Below are 20,049 nucleotides of genomic sequence, written 5' to 3'. Positions count from 1 at the left end.
AAAAAAACAAAAAACAAAACAAAACAAAAAACAAAAAAAAGAGTATCTATTGCTTCCCATCACACAAAAGAAAAAAGAAAAAAAAAGTATCTATTGCTATAATTTATAACCCTGCCAAAATGACAAGTAGATAAACCTTAATTCCAATCTCTCCTTCTAACTGTCAGTATGCAAAAAAAATATTGCAAATAAATTATCTAATATCTAAGCCTAATACTTGAGAAAGGTTTCCTTCATAGAATATTCTGTATTTTGTTTAGAAGAAAGGAAATGTGGTTTAGAAGAAAATTTGAATGAATGGAAGAAGGTGATTCTCAAAAAAAAAAGGAAAAGGAAGAAGGTTAGGGCCTGTTTGGTAACTTAAAACTGTTTTGTATTTTCAATTTTCAATTTTTGTAGGTGTTATGCAAAATTGTTTTCAAAATGTGCTTTCTCAACCCAAACACACAACTTGGTTTGTTTGGCATGTGTTTTTCATTAAAAACTAGTCTCAATTTTCATCCAATAAAAAATTATAGAACCTATAACAATCCCAAAATTGAAGCCAATCACAAAAGAGAGAAAGACATGTATTGCAAGCCTTTGTTTTAATGTTGTTGCAATGTTGCTAGTGGCTCTGGTTCATTTGTGGAGGTACTACACCCAAACTCAAGACCCACGGCGAAAATAGGATGGTATGTGCACGCTTCTAAAACCCGATATATATATATATATATATATATTTGAGAAACAAACACACACACATACACTGATTAGATTAGAGAACAAACCCAAACTGATTTTTCTCTATTTTTTTTGTTTTTTTGTTTTAATACCTGACCTGCTAAACCTGTAACCGGTATAGCACTAACATTAAATAAACGGTCAATATCAAAACACTTAAAATCTACAGTTAAGATCTAAGGTGGGTACCGTACCCACTAAAAAAACTGAGGGTAGAGTAGAATGACCCTTCGAAAACGTATGGTGCTATATAAATGAGAAGATGTATTGCCAAACGGCACCATCAGCCTTACCCTAGTGAGTTTCTTCATTCGAAAAAAAAATAAAAAAATTTCGTCTCCTATTTCTGTTTGCCTTCTCCTCTAGAACCAGGATCAAGGACGAACCCAGGTGAAGGGCAAAGGGGGCCCGAGCCCCCTGGGCCCAAAAAAAAAAAAAATTAGTATGTAAAATTTTCAAAAAAAGACTTGGGCCCCCTCGATTTTTAGCTCGGGCCCCCCTTGGTTTTTAGTTCAGGCCCCCCTCACCTCAACCATCCCTATCCCAGCCAACCAGCCCAGGAGTTTTAAAGAGCCCATGTAAACCTTAAAGCCCCCCCTAGTTTTTAGCTCAACCCCTCATGAATTCCAAGCCCAGCCGGCCAGCCCAGGAGGCAAGATCCTATGACCCATGTAAATAAAAAAAGAAAAAGAAAAAGAAAACTCAGAGAGCCCATGACCCATGTAAATAAATAAATAAATAAAAAAACTCAGCAGTAATCCTAACGGAGAAAGTGAAAGAGGAACTGAGGAAGGAAAAAAAGAAAAGAAAGGAAACAGATAGATAGTAAGGCGCGAGACAGAGAGATAGTGAGCCACTGAGCCCAGACGTCGACGCGACGCCATCATCATCATTAGTCATCATGCCGACGCGACGCGAAACTCTCGCCCAATACGGCAATACCCACGCTAACGCCGGTGCGCCATCATCACGCGAGCCCTCAGCTGTCGCCACCGCCGGTTACTCGAGCTTTCACACTGTTTGTGAATCAACTATTTTAACAGGTATTTAATCTATGATCCTTTCCTTCAAGAATCAAAACCTAATAAAATGTTTGTGAATCAACTGTTTTAACAATCTGTGCTTGTGGAGTGTTTGTGTTTTTACTGATGAGTGATGACTCTGTGTTTGTGACTCTCTGTCACTCTGTGTTTGTGACTCTCTCTTGTATTATATAGATAAAGAGAGATAGAGAGTAGAGTTTGTAGAGATTACTCAGATAAGGATTAGAGAATATTTGTTTGACTATTTGTTTGTTTGTGCTTTGTTGACTGGTAGTTGGGCATAATAGGGACCAAGGACAAACAAAAAATGTAAAGTTATGAAAAGTTTTTGTTAGTAGTGCTGTGCAGAATAAATTTAGAGTGTCAGTAGTGCTGTAGTAGGATTGGGTTAGATGATTGTATTAAGAAACAATAGTGGAGATGATTTTGAAGATTTGAAAGAGTATCGAGTTCCCTTTTCATAGATGATTGTATTAAGAAACAATGATTTTTGGGTATTTGTCTTGGTTGATAGTTTATTAATACTATATGGTTGCGTATTTAATTTTTTTTTTTTTTTTTTTTGCTTGTCTCTGGGCCCCCCAGCCTGAAATCTTGGGTCCGTCCCTGACTAGGATGATCCGCAGATGTAGACCGCCGCTTGTATCTTTTTGATGCAAGAGACCGTTACCGAGACCCACTAAGCTGCCAAGACCAGTGGTGGAAAATGCCCCCTTCGTGCTCCCTATCAACATTTGCTGCAACGCCTGCTCCCAAATATTTTACCAGGGCACCCATCTCGTTGTCTACAAGGAGGAGGTTCTTGATAAGGTACCGTATTTCTTTCTCTCTCTCTTGATCTTTTTGTTTCCTAGATCTATCTGCCTTCCTTTGTTATATCTTATTTTGGTGAGATTCATAATTTATTTTGATAGGTGTGAGATTCATAAAATTAAAAAGCTAAATTTCTCACTCTACCGCTAGACTTTATAATTATTTTTTGATAAGTAACGAAAATTTATTGATCCAAAATTTTCCTTAACTGAAAACTCAGAAGTTTTGGATTCAATGAAGAAAAACACAAATTCTCCCATTGAGGTTAGAAAAAAAAAAAAAAAAAAAAAAAAAAAAAAAAAAAAACCTCAATATCTATGGTGATTTGAGGGAATCACCCTTCTCTGATCAATGGTTTTACTCCTACTTGAACTAGACCAATGTGGAGGAATTTATGATCTTTTTCCCTGTGGGCTTTCACTGCTGCAGGGGATAACAAGTAGTATGTTTCATACTCCTTGTTGATGCTATAAACTTGTTCTATAGTCCTAACATGGTAGTCTGTTTTGAAAGTCTTTTTCAAGGACCACGATGATGACTTATAGACCTGGTTTGTGGGTACCTTTGGTATGTTCCAATCTCCTAACTTCTGATCTAAATCTAAAAGCTGGTACGACTCTGAGTTGATTGTTCCATCATCTTGAGGGATCTCAGGGAAGGTTGTACTGCTGGATCTAATGCTGGTGGATGAATCACTCCTTATGGCCCTTAAAGACACACGTCATCTTAGATTTTATGACAGCCTTTTAGGAACCATGGAATCCAGTTTGAGCGGCAGACCAATCCATTTTGATTGTTTCCCCAACCTTACTGTAGCACTTGACGACCCTCACATCTTGAAGGTCCTCACCCTCAATATTAAAACCCATGGAACTTTCTTGTTACATGGAACCAAACAGTTTTCCCTTATATACAGAGTGTATTATAAGTGCATGAGAACAAACATGTCTATTCAATCCATAGACAAGAGAAAGGCTGGTGAAACCACCCTTATCCAAACCTCAGATGTTAGATCCACAGTTCAGGTACCCAGAACCCTGAAATGGTCTGAAGTCACTTTTCCTGCACATTGGACTATAGATAATGAGAACCATCATCTATAGATCCAAAACCCAGTTAGGAACCTAGATTTTGTCCAACAGCTAGCCAATGGAACGGTTAGACTTAGCTTTGACCAATCTACGTATAGGTCACCCTTAGAGTATGATGAACCCAGGCCTAGATCTTCAGTAGATCTGTACCAGGAACCAATATCTAGATCCATAGATCTACGCGAACCCTTTAGGCAGCCAACTATCCACCTTAGAAATAGACCTACATCCCAGTGTAGTTCGTCTAGAACACGAGCACCCTTTCCCACATCTAGAAGAGACTTAGGTCCACAGTTTCAAGGTGTAAAAGACCACTCCCAAGTTAGTACCCCTTGTTACACAGCCAAGCAAGACTCAGTTGCTGATCAAGAAGAAGACAGCACTAGTTAAGACAGTCAAAAACCTCCTTCACCATCAAGAATTGATATGAGAAATCCTATTCAGCAAGAAACTGAATATGACTATCAGCTCTTAGTGTTAAGGAAGGAGTTCACCCCTGATATGGATGCTCTTGAAAAGGATTTCAACTTTGAAAGAAATAGAGCCAAAAGAGAAGCCTATAGAGCCAATCATACCAGAGAACAAAAAGAAGAGGTTTTGGAGAAATGGAAACTATTCATGAAAGAGGTATCAAGTGATTATCCTTTCTTTGAATACTTTGAAAAACATTTCAAATGGCATAAAAAGTCTTGTGTCATTTCCAAAACCAACTGGAAGTTACTCCCCAAAAAAGATACACCAAGTTCTAGCAAACCAGAAATTGTTAGATCCAGTCATCCTCCTCAAGAAGCCATATTCTTTAACCATCGCAGCAGCGATGTAGTTGCCTCTCCCTTTAAGTGTGCCACCCCAGAAAAAAAGGTTGTCAAAAAGGTGATAGAGCAAAACAACTATACCAACCAATGTCTAGGAGTCATAGGAAAATAGCTTGATAGGATAGAAGACAAGATTGACAATTTCAGCCAAGAGACCCTAACAAACCTATCCAAGTCCTAGAAAAGCCTCTAGTAAAGCTCCCCACAACTAGACAAGCTAGCCTCAAGCCTAAGGACCAAACAGCCTTACAAATAGTGGCCCAAAAGCTTGACGAACTTGTGAAGAAGGAACCAGTTAGCCCTTCACCAAATCCCACCACAACCAGTAAAGACCCTAGGTTAGAAACCTTACATGCCCATACAGCCTCTAGCAATTCTAGCAGAACCTCCTCAGAAACTGAAAAGGAGATAGAACACCTAGAAGACCAATTCCGAGGATTACAGGTAAACAGGCTTTACCAACCCAAGGTAAACCCAACCAGCCTTACCAAGAATTGGTATCCCAGACCAACACCCCCTGACCTCTAGTATTAGGAAAGGTCTACCCAGTTCACAGTATCCAGTGGTAAACTCTATGAATGGAACATAGATGGTTTATGCGAACAAGAAATCCTAAACAAGATCCAGCATATAACCATGGTAGCCAATAACTACCTCAATGATGGACTTCAGAACACAGAGGTTGTAGAGCTCATAGTTCTAGGATTTACAGGAAAACTATTAGTTTGGTGGAATAACTGTCTAACAGAGCGATCTAAAGAAGACATCAAGCATGCTATCCAAAAAGATGAGGAAGAGAACCCCATCTTTGACGAACGCATAGGAAGAGGTGTTCCTGATGGAGTCAATACCCTGATCTATACGATCATGAAACACTTTGTAGGAAAACCTTGCAATATCACATCTAGGATTTACGACCAGTTGAGTAACCTTAGATGCAAGAACCTTGGAGAATACCGGTGGTATGAAAATGTATTCACCACCCATGTCATGCATAAAAGCGATTGTAATTCTCCATTTTGGAATGAGAAGTTCATTAATGGCTTATCCACATTGTTTGGACAGAAGGTCAAAGAAACTCTTGCTAGCCCTTTAGGTGTCATAGATTATGATAACCTAACCTATGGAGACATCTCAAGGACAATCTGAAATGAAGGAATGAAGATGGGTAGAGATCTCAAAATCTAGAGTCAAGCCAACAAGAGCAAAGCCAAGTACGAAATAGGAAATTTTTGTACCCAATATGGCTTACCTTCAATCATCCCCAAAAGAAAATCCAAACACAGAGGAGAAGAACCATCTGAGAGATCCCATAGGAAGAAAATAGCCTCCAAGCATTATAGAAAATAGAAGTTCAAGACTGATGATTTCTATAAGAAAGGCAAATCCAAGTCCACAGAAAAATTCATACCTAAAACATCAAGAAAGTGTTTTACGTGTGGAAAGAAAGGTCATTTCCAGAAAGAGTGTAAAGCTAAGGTCAAAACCCTTATCAATACCCTCATTAATGACCAAACCAGTAAGGAAGAAATCTTCAAACTCTTAGAACTCGACCGCTCAGATAGTGAGTCCAGTGAAGAAGAGAAGCATCAGTTGTATAGGTCATCCTCTGAAACCTCTAGAGTATCTTCTAGTTCCTCTAGCGGTACAGATGAAATCATAGCTTGCCAAGATAGTTGTTGCAGAAACAAAACTATCAGTGTTCTTTCCAAGCAAGAAGAGTTGCTCTTAGATCTCATAGAACAGATCGAAGACCCGGTCACCAAAGCTCAGAGACTTAGTGAGTTCCACAAAACCCTAGTTAAGAAAGCTAGTACATCCAAACCTAGGATCCAGGAACCCAAAGTTGATTTGGAGAAAATCTACAATAGGTTTACCAAATCCAAGAAAGAAATAACCGTCCAAGATCTCCAGAAAGAGATTAAGGATACCAAATCAGAAGTGAGAAACCTTAAGCAACACCCAACCATCCTTAGGGTTGATCACAATCTCATGGACCAAAGAGTCAAGCAGTTAGAAAATATTTCTCATCAAGGCAATGAAGAAAGCACCTCACTACAGAACCCTTCTGATGAAGAAATAGATGAAACAGTTAACCCTACTACATATATGGGATAAGAACCAACCAATGGATCGTTCTTGCAAACCATCAGTAGAATTAACTTCCAGAAATGGCACTCCAAAGTCAGGATTGTCATCAGCAGAGATTTTCAATTTGAGGTAGTAGCCTTAATAGATTCAGGCGCTGATCTCAACTGCATTCAAGAAGGAATCATTCCCTCTAAATACTTCCGGAAAACCAAAGAAAGGTTAACTTCTGCAAGTGGAGGAAAAATGCAGATTGAATTCAAAATCCCAAAAGCACATGTTTGCCAAGACAATACGTGTTTTAAAACCACATTTGTTCTTGTCAAAAATATGATAAATAGGGTCATCTTAGGAAACCCATTCATGTGTATGTTGTATCCTTTCATCACAGATAGTGAAGGAATCACTACCCATCCTTTTGGCCAACAGTCAAGTTTAAGTTTCTTAGGAGCCCAGAGCCTAAAGATATCAACAGTCTCCAAGAAGTCTCTATCTCCAAGACCCTTAACCTTGTCAATACCAGAATTTCTCCAGAAAATCTAACTCAAGAAAAGAACCTTGATCACTCTGCCTTCAGAAATGATGATTCTTTGAACCTTAAACAGCTTCATAAATCCTCATCATATCTCATTTCATGCATCCAGCATAAAAGCATTTGCTCCATGACATCTCATGATTTTAACAAGAATGTTTTCAAAAATAACCATTTTGTTAATACATGGCAGGAAGAAAAGCAAATAACTCATTATACTTGCCCCACTAGTAAGTGGAAAATGGCTTCTTCAAGCAGGAACAAAGGAAAAGCTCCTATCCAGGGTTTTCCTTATCAAAGGCATGAAGGCGCTTCTTCTGGATCAGAACCCAGGGAAACAACATCCCTTCAAGAACTTGTTCCACTTAGAATAATATTTTCCAGTGGTAATGTGGCCATCACCTTACATGAAGTTTTATCCAGGAATTTCCAATTTGAAAATGGAGTGTACACTGACCTTCCACCCTCCATCAAAATTACCCTTGATAACCTTCAGAGAGCCTTTACCGCAACAATCGCCTTTTTCAAAAAACCCTCAGAGCACTAGAAATACACCTAGTAAATCTTGAGGCAGAAATTGAAATAAGTCGAATTTCTTTTAGTCAACTCTTTGGCAAAGAGGATATCCATTCAATGGATAAAACGACTATTATGGGTACTGATTATGCTAGGTTAAGTCTTAAGACTCAAAACCAGCTAAGAAGTGTTGTTGCCAACTTGCCAACCGACATACAAGTTCGTATTTTGGGAAGCAAGGCCATGTCTGAATCATGTGACCTATGGTTCAAGCATTTCAGAATATTGGTCACCACTCATTTCCCAGTTTATGGTGAAGATTCAGATGATATTGATAATGCCTTCATCCAGTCAACCTGGGAAGAATACTTTCGAAGCAGCCACAGGGTCTATGAAAAGAAACATCCCTTCCCCGGCCTAATAATCAATTATGAAGATTGGTCCGTTGAAGAAGATCCAAGCTAGCTTTCACAGATGTTTGAATATGGTTTCATCAGGCTCATCAAGCTAACAAGCCATGACCAGATCAACTAGTTTCCTTAGATCGTCCGACAGGTTGTCTCAAAAATCAATAGTCCTTTTGTCTCCATCAGATGCTGGAGTACTCTCCCACAATGGGACAGAAACAATTGGATGATTGTCCAACCTGCGCACCATCTTGTACTCATCAACGGGTACACCCATAATGGCCCCTAGTATGAAGGAGACTCTTATCTCTATTATGAAGACCCCGATGCCCTTGCAGATTGTTGGAGAGGTTACTTCAATAATGAGATTATAGATGTCACCAGCGAGCTATGGCAGAATTACCATTTTGTTGGAAATACTGGCAGAATTTCAGTGTTCACCACCAGGCCATACTCCACAGCCCTCCATACCAAAAGAATTGATTACATTGAGCCTAGGCAACTAGTAACACAGCAGGCAGATTATGAACCTATCCTGTACTGTGGATTTTGTAATCAGTATTCTAAGTATCATGAGCATAATTGTGATTATGATCCTCCATGGGATCCCTATGATGGATACCCATCTGGCCATGATACTGATTAAAGATCAAGAAGCTAAGAGTCAGAAGAAAAAAACTCTCCTGCCTCTTCAAAAATTCCAGAACAGCTCCCGGATGCTCCAGAACAGCTCCAGAAGCCCCAGAATAGCTCAAGAACCACCTTTGCAACCCAGTTACTATTCCAGGAACAGTACCCGCACCAGCAAAGTTGCCGATAAAGTACTATTCACTACACAGTACCAGAACACTGTGCAGAGTTACTATTTAGAAAAGCAAGGGGATAGAACACTGTTCATGAATAGTGACCGTTACTGTTCACTCAACAGTACCCTGACAGAATCATTGAAGTTACTATTTACTTTCAGTTGAAAAGATATTCACCTGATAGTAAAAGCATTTTCACCTTCCGTGATTCCTGCAATCTCCTGAACGGATCCAAGGCTTCCTCCAGCTATAAAAGGAACCCTTTGCTTCAGTCTTCAGCAGGTTCAGTTATAGGCTAAGTTCCATACTACCTCAAAGCTCCAGTTTTACTTTGTAATAGAAATACTTTGTAAACCAAATGGCTCTCTCCTCCTCTCCCCTAGTTTACACTTGTAATAGAAATACATCTGTAACCTATTTAAGCTTCTGCACCGAGACTACCCAGAACGACACTCTTCCCCTTTGTCTGTAACTTACCCCCCCCCCCTCTTTGGTATATATATATATATATATATATGACTGCCAGACTTTATAAATAAGCTGTCTTATTCTATAAAATGAATAGGTGGTACCTTATATTAAGAATTTTTTTTTGGTTATTGTTTCCTAGTTTTCCCCATGTTCTATCCCACTACTCTTTTCTTCATGCAAGATTTGAATATCCTATGTTTAGTGAACTGAATTTTTAATGGTTGGTTTCTCATTACAGAGGTATCTAGACTTTGAATGCTGCCTGATATGCCTCAAATGTACAAATTGCTCTGCTAAGATTTGGATTAGGTCAGACCCAGAAAACAGAGACTATTTTGTTGAGTCTGGCGCTACCAAAAAGCGTCCAGGAAAAATTTAGATTCCCTCCCTAATCTTGACATCACAATGGATTTGATTTCACTAGTAAATTAAAATTATTCCTTTTACCAGGCTACAGTGTCGAAAAAACCGAATTACCAGGTTGCAATGTCCAAAAAACAGAAAAGGGAAGCTGAAGAGGGTGGAGATGCACTGAAATCTTTAGAGAACACAACCTTGGGTTCTAAAATAGAGATTGCTGCACTGGATGAGATGAAATCCATGGAGGTACTTGCTTTAGTAATATAATTTAATTTTGATCATTTGGGTACAGATGGCATCTTAAGGGCTCAAATAGCCTTTGTAATTTGTCTTTTACACATGTTGCCTGAGATCATCATCACTGTATGCGCGTCACATTTTTCCTTAATGGGTAATTATGTATAAAGTAACACTTTAATGTGAACTAAAGTCATATAATTTTGATTCTAATGCCCCCCCCCCACCTTTTTTTTCCTTATGTTTTGCAATCCCAACATGCAGCTGTGAGTGCAGATGCTATGCTTGAGGACTTGCCAGCCAAAGCTGCCAAGAAGGTATGATTGATATGCTATGTGTATCTAGATTAGAATTTCATTTTTTCTTTACCGCACACACTTTTGTTTTGTGTTGTGAATTCATGTGGTGAGTGTTTGTCCTTTGCAATCAACTGGCCATGAGATCTAATTTCCACTTTGTTTCTTCAGTTGTGGTTAACTTGTCATTTGCTGCTTGGACTGAATCACTATTCCCTCCCTGATCTTCTTATCACCATAGATTCTGATTTCATTAGTGAATTAAAATTATTCCTTTCTCCAGATTTTAGCGTTGTGGGGTGCAGCGAAATATGTAGAGAACAGAACCTTGGATTCTAAAAGGGAGATTGCTGCGCTGGACGAGATGAAATCCCTGGAGGTACTTGCTTTAGTAATTTTATTTTATTTTGATTATTTGGGTACAGATGGCATCCTTAAGGGCTCAAACAGCCTCTGTAATTTGTCTTCTACACATGTTGCCTGAGATCATCATCACTGTATGAGCATCACATTTTCCTTTATGGGTAATTATCTATAAAGTAACACTTTAATGTGAACAAAAATCGTACAATATTGATACTAATGCCCCCCCTGCCCTTTTTTTCTTCTGTTTTGCAGTCCCAACATGCAACTGTGAGTGCAGATGCTACACTCGAGGACTGGCCGGCCAAAGTTGCCAAGAGGGTATGACTGATGTCCTATGTGTATCTAGATTAGAATTTCATTTTTTTTTTACCGCACACACTTTTATTGACCTCTTTTTATTGAACTTCATGCAAGCTTCGAGAGATTCATCAATGGAGGAATGTAAACACACTGAGAGAGAAATAGAACAATACGAAACTTGTGTGAAATGAATTAATTGAATCAGCTCACCATACTCTGCTCTTTATATAGTGAGAACAGAGTATCCAACTAACCAGTACAAAATGAACACGTGTACTGAACCTATAACTAACTTATTAAAACTATACACTATAAACGACAACCGTTTCATATGCTATGCTACTGCTATGCTATTGTAGTTTACTTCTATATACAAAACTACAAGTAACAGGTACGAGCACTGTACAATATAGTAACAGCTATATACAATCTATACAACCACTCAATACTCCCCCTCAAGATGAACCATAAATGTTGATTATGTTCATCTTGGATAAAAGGAAGTAAAATTGTTTGTATCCAAGTGCCTTCGTGAAGCAGTCAGCAATCTGGTGTCTAGTAGTCCATCTTGAAGCTTACTTCGAATAAAATGGCAGTCAACCTCTATGTGCTTTGTGCGCTCATGGAATACTGGATTTGCAACAATGTACAAGGCTGCCTTGCTATCACAGTACAGAGAGGCTGGCTGATTGTGATCTAAACCAAAGGTTTTAAGCAAGGCCAACAACCAAACAACTTCACTTGTGACAGTAGCCATTGCTCGATACTCTGATTCTGCAGATGATCTGGACACCACTTGCTGCTTTTTGCATTTCCAGGATATAAGGGAATCACCTAGGAAGACACAAAAGCCTAAAACTGACCTTCTAGTATCTGGACAAGCTGCCCAGTCAGCATCACAATAGGCTTTTAGTCTCAATTCAGAACTGGCTGAGAGAAATAAGCCTTGTCCTGGTGTCTTCTTAAGATACTTAAGTACCTTATATGCTGCTTGTAGATGTGGAATTTTAGGAGAACTCATAAACTGACTCAGTTTATGCACTGAGTAGTAGATATCCGGCCTAGTCAGAGTCAAATAAAGCAGTTTGCCTATAATTCTTCTATATAAAGATGGATCTGGAACATCTTCTCCCATTAAGCTTCTAAACTTAGCTGATTGATCCATGGGCACATTAGCAGGCTTACTTGCTAGTAGACCTGTATCAAAAAGTAGTTCTAAAACGAATTTCCTTTGACACAAGCTAATGCCCTTTTCAGTCCTTGCAATCTCAAGGCCCAAGAAATACTTCAAGGTACCAAGATCTTTGAGCTTGAACTTGTCATCTAGAAAAACCTTGAAAGTATTGACTGCTTCCACATTGTTGCTAGCTATTAGAATGTCATCCACATAGACTAGCAAGATGAGAATTGAACCCTTACTGACCTTAGTGAAGACAGAATAGTCTGACTTAGATTGGAGAAAACCATGATCAAGGAGAGTGGATGAGAGCTTGGCAAACCACTGCCTACTTGCTTGCTTCAAGCCATAAAGTGACTTGGTGAGTTTGCACACCTCCCCCTTGCTGCCAAATCCAGGAGGAGGAACCATATACACCTCCTCATTCAACTCCCCATGCAAAAAAGCATTATTTACATCCAACTGAGACAAATGCCAACCATACACAGCAGCCACAGCCAAGAGAGTTCTAACTGTTACAAACTTCACCACAGGAGAGAATGTTTCATAATAATCAACTCCCTCAGTTTGAGTAAAGCCTTTAGCAACCAGTCTAGCCTTGTACCTCTCTATAGAACCATCAGCTTTAAGCTTAATTTTGTATACCCACTTGCACCCAATAGGCACCTTACCAGGAGGCAGTTTGGTCATGACCCAAGTTTTATTAGCCTGAAGAGTATCAATTTCAGCCTTCATGGCAGCTTGCCACAAGGGATCAGGTAAAGCTTCAACATATAAAGTGGGTTCTTTGGCAATGGACAAGGCAACAAAAAAGGCTTTATGGGCAATAGACAATTTAGAATAAGAGAGAGTAGAGGAAAGTGGATAGAGAATACCTGGACTATCAATGGAATCATGGGAAGGTAAGAATGAAGTTGAAACCAAATTGCAGTGGTGATCAAGAATGGTAGTGGAAGCTAAATTGCAGTGATAATCATGAAGGTATGAGGGAGGTTTATGAGACCTAGTGGACCTTCTAACAATAGGTAAATCAAGGAAGGGAGCAGCAAGATTAGAGAGGTCAGGTGGAGCAGTAGGAACAGGTGGAGAAGTGTCTAAGTTAGGATGAACAAGGTCTGGAAATTCATCAGGAGGTACAGCAGTGTCAATAGGATTGAAAGGAAGAGAAAATTCAGCAGAAATAGAAGGGATGGATTCTGGAATTGAAGGTTGAGATGGAAACATTTTGTGAGAAATGGAAGAAGAGCTAGGAACAGATTTAGGCAGCCAATGTTTAAAGGGAAAAACAGATTCTTTGAAGATGACATCTCTAGAAAGAAAAACAGTTTTATTGGACAAATCATACAACTTATACCCTTTGGTTCCAAAAGGATATCTAAGAAAGATGCATGCCTTTGCTCTAGGATCAAACTTGGATCTATTCCTAGTTAAAGTAGAGGCATAACATAGGCAACCAAAGGATTTAAGATGCTGGTATGATGGAGGATGACCCAAAAGTTTTTGATAAGGAGTAAGATTACATAGAAGAGGACTAGGAAGTCTGTTGATAAGGTATGTGGCTGTAAGAACACAATCCCCCCAGAATTTTAAAGGTAAATTTGCATGAAATCTTAAGGCCCTAGCAACATTCAATAGATGCTGATGTTTTCTTTCAACAACAGCATTTTGTTGTGGTGTTTCAACACAAGACAGCTGATGTAAGATACCATTGGAAGCATAAAATGAAGAAAGAGCAAACTCAGGACCATTGTCACTCCTAATCACCTTAATGGACACCTTGAATTGGTTAAGGATCATTTGAAAAAAGGTTTGAATCAAGGATGAAGCTTCAGATTTAAGTTTCATTAAATAAACCCAAGTACATCTACTATGATCATCAACCAAAGTAAGAAAATATCTTGAGCCATTCAATGAAGGAAGAGAATAAGGTCCCCAAATATCAGCATGGATCAAATCAAAACAAGATAAAGAAACACTTGTGGACTTAGGAAAAGGCAATTTGTGTTGTTTAGCTAAAGGGCAGACAAAACAATCAAAGGAATTGTTATTATTGCAAGAAATTAGATCAGGTACAATATGTTTCAACAAAGCTAGTCTTTGTGAAGATGGGTGGCCTAATCTATAATGCCACAGTCTAACAACAGCATTTGAAGTATCAACAGATTGAGAAGAGTCAAGATTACATATGTTGACACTTTTATTACAAAGAAAAGAGGGTAATCTGGATAAAATCTTTGAAACAGAATCTGGTAAGGTGAATGAATCAGTGCACTACAAGGTATATAGTCCTCCATTTCTCTTACCCAACCCAGTCATCTTCCAATGCAGTAAGTCCTGAAGAAAACAATAATGAGAAAGGAAAATACAACAGCAAGAAGGGTTTTGGGTCAACTTACTGATAGAAATAAGGTTGAAAGAAAAACTAGGAATACAAAGGACATGTTCTAAAGTTAAAGTTGCTGAAACTTTAACAGTTCCAATATGAGTCACCTTAACCATATCACCATTAGGAAGTCTAACTGAAATCTGAACAGAAGAAGTAATAGAAGTGAAGAAATGAATGGAATGTATCATGTGGTCTGTTGCACCACTATCAAGAATCCAGTCATATGGACTGATATGAGATGTATTGACACTAGAAGAAAAGACTGAATGTTCAAGAGAAGGGGAAAAACAAATACCTGATATGGTTTGGGCTTGAACATCCAACAAAGGTTGAGTAATGATGGTGGCAGCTTGGTGAGCATTATCCAAACATGTCTCTGGTGGTGCTTGAGTGCCAAAGTGACATTGAGAATTCAACAATCCAATCAATTGCTGATATTGAACCTTGGTGAGTGTGACAGGTTCACTAGCATGATCTTCAGTGGCAATGACATTGTTTGCAAAAGGAGGCTGACCACCCTTGTTCTTGAACTTATACCCAGGTGGATATCCATGCAGCTTGTAACACCTATCAACTACATGCCCCATGGCTCCACAATGAGTACATTGTGGTCTGCCATTCTTGGACTTAATAAAATTCTTGGTGTTACCAGATTTGGACCCAAAGGCTGCTAAAGCTGCTGTATCAACCAAGACTTTCTTCCCAGCACCCACTTTTCTCTGCTTCTCATCTTGAAGTAAAAGAGAAAACACTTTGCTTAGGGGAGGCATAGGTTCCATAAGGAGAATTTGGCCTCTAACAGCTGCATATGTCTCATTCAGCCCCATCAGAAAAGACATAGTACAATCCTCAGCTTGATGACCACATGTACATGTCTTATAATTGGAGAATTCATCCCAAAGTCCCTTGAATTTTGCGTAGTATGCATTGATGGCTAAGTCTTCTTGTGTCAAAGAACTAATCTCTTTTCTTAAGTCAAAGATTGTAGGTCCATTTCCTTGGCCAAACCTATATTGTAAATCTAGCCATACATCTCTGGCAGTCTTGAAGTAGACTATACTTGATTGCAAATCTTTAGAAACAGAATTAAACAACCAGGCTAGGACAGTACTATTGCATTTACACCAAGCTCTATAGTATGGGTGATCAACAGATTGAGGCTTAGGGATAGAACCATCAACGAAACCCAATTTGGTTTTAGCATCCAAAGAGATGAGAATGGCCCTACTCCAAGTGTTATAGTTTTCTTCAGTGAGGGGTTGAATCACCAAAGAAACACCTAGATTATCTCCACTAGATAAGAAATAGGGACTGGATGTGTTTTCCCAAGGCTGGACAGTGGAGGCAGTAGCACTAGAGGTACTCTCAGTCATACTTAGTGCAATATTATCAAAGAAAATGATGAAGATACAAAGTTCCAAGCAAAAGAAAATCAAGAATTAATTTTCTCGAGAATCCTTCAAGAAACAAGAAACGGATTCTATGGGATGATGTGAAGGTAAAACAAGTCAAGATACAATTCACAATCTTGATGAAATTACAACAGAGAGTTGTAAATTGGGAATGAAAACAATCCTAGAATCGGAAAGAGAGAAAAGAAAATTGAAACCCTAAGATTGGAGATTTCAATTTCAATTATGAATCGGAAAATCAAGATCAAGATTTCAATATATTTAAAGAAATCAAGACCTAGAAAATGATGATCTTAATTCAAGAATCAACAGAAACACAATGAGGAATTGAACTAGGAAGAATCAAAGAATACCAGACTAGAATGATCTCTGAACTAGTTCAAGCTCTGATACCATATTGAACTTCATGCAAGCTCCGAGAGATTCATCAATGGAGGAATGTAAACACACTGAGAGAGAAATAGAACAATACGAAACTTGTGTGAAATGAATTAATTGAATCAGCTCACCATACTCTGTTCTTTATATAGTGAGAACAGAGTATCCAACTAACCAGTACAAAATGAACACGTGTACTGAACCTGTAACTAACTTATTAAAACTATACACTATAAACGACAACCGTTTCATATGCTATGCTACTGCTATGCTATTGTAGTTTACTTCTATATACAAAACTACAAGTAACAGGTTCGAGCACTGTACAATATAGTAACAGCTATATACAATCTATACAACCACTCAATACTTTTAGTGTTGTGAATTCATGCGTTACTTGTCGTGTAATTGGCGAGCATTTGTCCTTTGTAATCAACTGGCCATGGGATCTTATTTCCACTTTGTTTCTTTAGTTATGGTTAACTTTTCCTTTGCTGCTTGGACTGAATCACTATTCCCTCCCTGATCTTCTTGTCACCATAGATTCTGATTTCATTAGTAAATTAAAATTATTCCTTTTGCCAGATTTTAGCGTTGTGGGATGCATCGAACATAACCTTGGATTCGACGATAGATGGGCTGAAATATGTAGAGAACACAACCTTGGATTCTAAAAGAGAGAGTGCTGCGCTGGATGAGATGAAATCCATGGAGGTACTTGCTTTAGTAATTTTATTTTATTTTGATTATTTGGGTACAGATGGCATCCTTAAGGGCTCAAACAACCTCTGTAATTTGTCTTTTACACATGTTGCCTGAGATCATCATCACTGTATGAGCATCACATTTTCCTTTATGAGTAATTATGTATAAAGTTACACTTTAATGTGAACTAAAGTCGTATAATTTTGATACTAATGACCCCAACCCCCCCCCCCCACGTTTTTTTCTTCTGTTTTGCAGTCCCAACATGCAACTATGAGTGCAGATTCTACACTTGAGGAGTGACCAGCCAAAATTGCAAAGGAGGTATGATTGATGTGCTATGTGTATCTAGATTATAATTTCATTTTAACCGCACGCATTTTGTGTTGAGTTTCTTTCTTAAGATGCCGTACACCTTGCATTTTTCTCTCCTCTCCATCTTCTCCCTGTTTCAAGCAGATTATTTTTTGTGGTTCCAGAGGAAAACACTTGAGCCCCCAGTCTTTTCTTTCCCCAATTTCAACTGAACCAAACAAAGTGAAAGGTTTTAGAACCGCTGGCTACAATGCTTCTTTTTTAAGACGTAAATAAATAACATTAAAGAACCATAAAAGTGAGATGTTCAAGCTTTTTAAGGTCGGACCAGAGTTCAAGCAAGGTCAAATCTTGACAAAATAAAATATATTAGTTCAATTATATATAATAAATATAATAGTTTGTAACATAGAGACCCAAGAAGCTGACTTCTGTTAATGGTTAGCATGTCAAACACAAGTTCTTGCATGGGGGGCTTGGGTTTGAGTCCCTGCACGTGCCTCTAATTTAAATTTTTCCAAAAACACAACTTCCCTGAACTTCTTGCCAAAAAACCAGCTGGTCCGGTCTGGGCCAGTCTGATTATGAAAACTATGTGCAAGAGGCTATTTGGGTGGTTTTAGCCGTAGGTACCTTGATACTAGGAGTTTTGTTTGAACTGTCAGATTATAGGAACTTGTTAACTCCCCAATGTGAAAGTCTATAAGACAAGTTTGACAATTTTTTGTTCTCCAATCCTATTTTATCTATTTATTCATATGAGTCCTAGTGCTGAAATTGTTAAATATTAGCATAAAGATGTGTTATATCAAATTGTGTATGCTAGAATGGATGCGGAAAGGGGAAGCATAGAATAGGAACACTGAGAACACGAGGGTTACGTGGTTCAGCCTTGACGGCCTACATCCACGGAAGAATCCCTTAAGGGCTACATCTTTATTGTATGAGAGTGTAGTATAATAACCTCATGTGTTACAATGAACCCTAACATGAGTATATATAGGCGACTAAACCCTAAACTACTAGTACAAGCAGGAATGGGCTTGGGCCTATTACATTGGGCTAATATGTCTAATATATATCTCTAACACCCTCCCTCAAACTCAAGGCGGAAGCTCGATGAAGGCTTGAGGTTGGATAAGCATGAGAAGATCACTTGGAGATGCCTTGAAGAATGCCTTTGAAGAAACCACAATGAAGAATGTGCCAAATGTCCAATTTCGGAGCTTCAAATGAAGAAACGGAGGCCAAAATCGGAATCTACGCGAAAAACTGAGTAAGATAAGCCCTTTTGGAAATTTTACGCAAAAAGTCAAAGCCAACTGGTCCAGAGTCAAAGTCAACAGTCAAAGTGCTCACAGTTCAGATCCGGGTGGTCCGGGTCGAGTCGGTCCGGTCAACGGTCAGCTAGGTGACGTGGTGCTGACAAGACGACACTGCTGACGTGGCTGATGACGTGTCGCTGACGTGGACTAGGGCTGACGTGGACGTGCTTGCGTGGCTGTTGACGTGGATTAATGACGTCATCATATGACGTCAGATGACATCAGCAGCATTGTCGGCGCGTGGCAGGAGCGTGCACGGTTCCCCGGCGCGTGAAGGAGCAACCAGAAACCCAGTGGCGCGTGGTGGCGCGTGCTTCGTCGTATGACCACTAGATTCTCAGGCCAAGTAGATCGGTGGACGAGGAGGCCTTCATGGTGGCGCGTGTACCAAGAAAACGAAGTGAAAGTGATGAATCTGAGATAGCGCGTGGGAATTTTCTGGAGGCTTCTGCGACGCGTGGCAAGGCTTTGGGTGACCGGATTTCTGGGTTTTGGTCACGAGAGATCTTGGAACACGTCTGTGGTGTTGGTTTCGTCAGGCGAGGCTTGGATTTGCGCAGATCTGATATTGATGTCACGGGTTTGCTTGAGTGTATTGGATTTTGACATAGCACAGAGCCATGGTGGCTGCGAGATGCCGTGGAGTCTAGATCCAGCAGAGAAATATGTGTGACTTTAGATGGTGGTATGCACGTGTGAATCTTCTTTGCTGTGTAGAGATGTTTGTTTGATGCCAAGAACGAAGTTTGGCTCTGATACCATGTTAAATATTAGCATAAAGATGTGTTATATCAAATTGTGTATGCTAGAATGGATGCGGAAAGGGGAAGCATAGAATAGGAACACTGAGAACACGAGGGTTACGTGGTTTAGCCTTGACGGCCTACATCCACGGAGGAATCCCTTAAGGGCTACATCTTTATTGTATGAGAGTGTAGTACAATAACCTCCTATGTTACAATGAACCCTAACATGAGTATATAGGCGACTAAACCCTAGACTACTAGTACAAGCAGGAATGGGCTTGGGCCTATTACATTGGGCTAATATGTCTAATATATATCTCTAACATGACCATGCTGATTGTTTTAGGTGAAAAACCTGATGCTCACACACTGCAGTTCTACATCCTCAATTTGAGTTTAGAATGCTATTATATTTCCAAGTATATATAGCATTATTAAATAATGTGCAGAAAATATATGTTCCTATCTAGCATTATATGTCCAAGGTTTGCATCAAGATACAATAACTTCAGTTTATGTTTCCAGATATGCATTGTACTCTAGTTTATTAGTTTGTGTTCTGTTATATCTCACCTGCAGATTTTTTTTTTTTTTTTTTTTGGGTGTTACATCGTAATACATTCTTTATATTTTGGGGGGAGGAGTTTGGGGTGTTGGGTTGGTGCTGTTTTCTTATTCTAGGTTTGTTCTAGAAATTTGAGGTCGAGATTAGTGATGTGTTGTTTTTTCAAATTCCATATG

The sequence above is a fragment of the Quercus lobata genome, chromosome 4 (assembly GCF_001633185.2).
Source record: "Quercus lobata isolate SW786 chromosome 4, ValleyOak3.0 Primary Assembly, whole genome shotgun sequence".
Classification (NCBI taxonomy): Eukaryota; Viridiplantae; Streptophyta; class Magnoliopsida; order Fagales; family Fagaceae; genus Quercus; species Quercus lobata.
Note: the sequence above shows the minus strand (reverse complement) of the source record.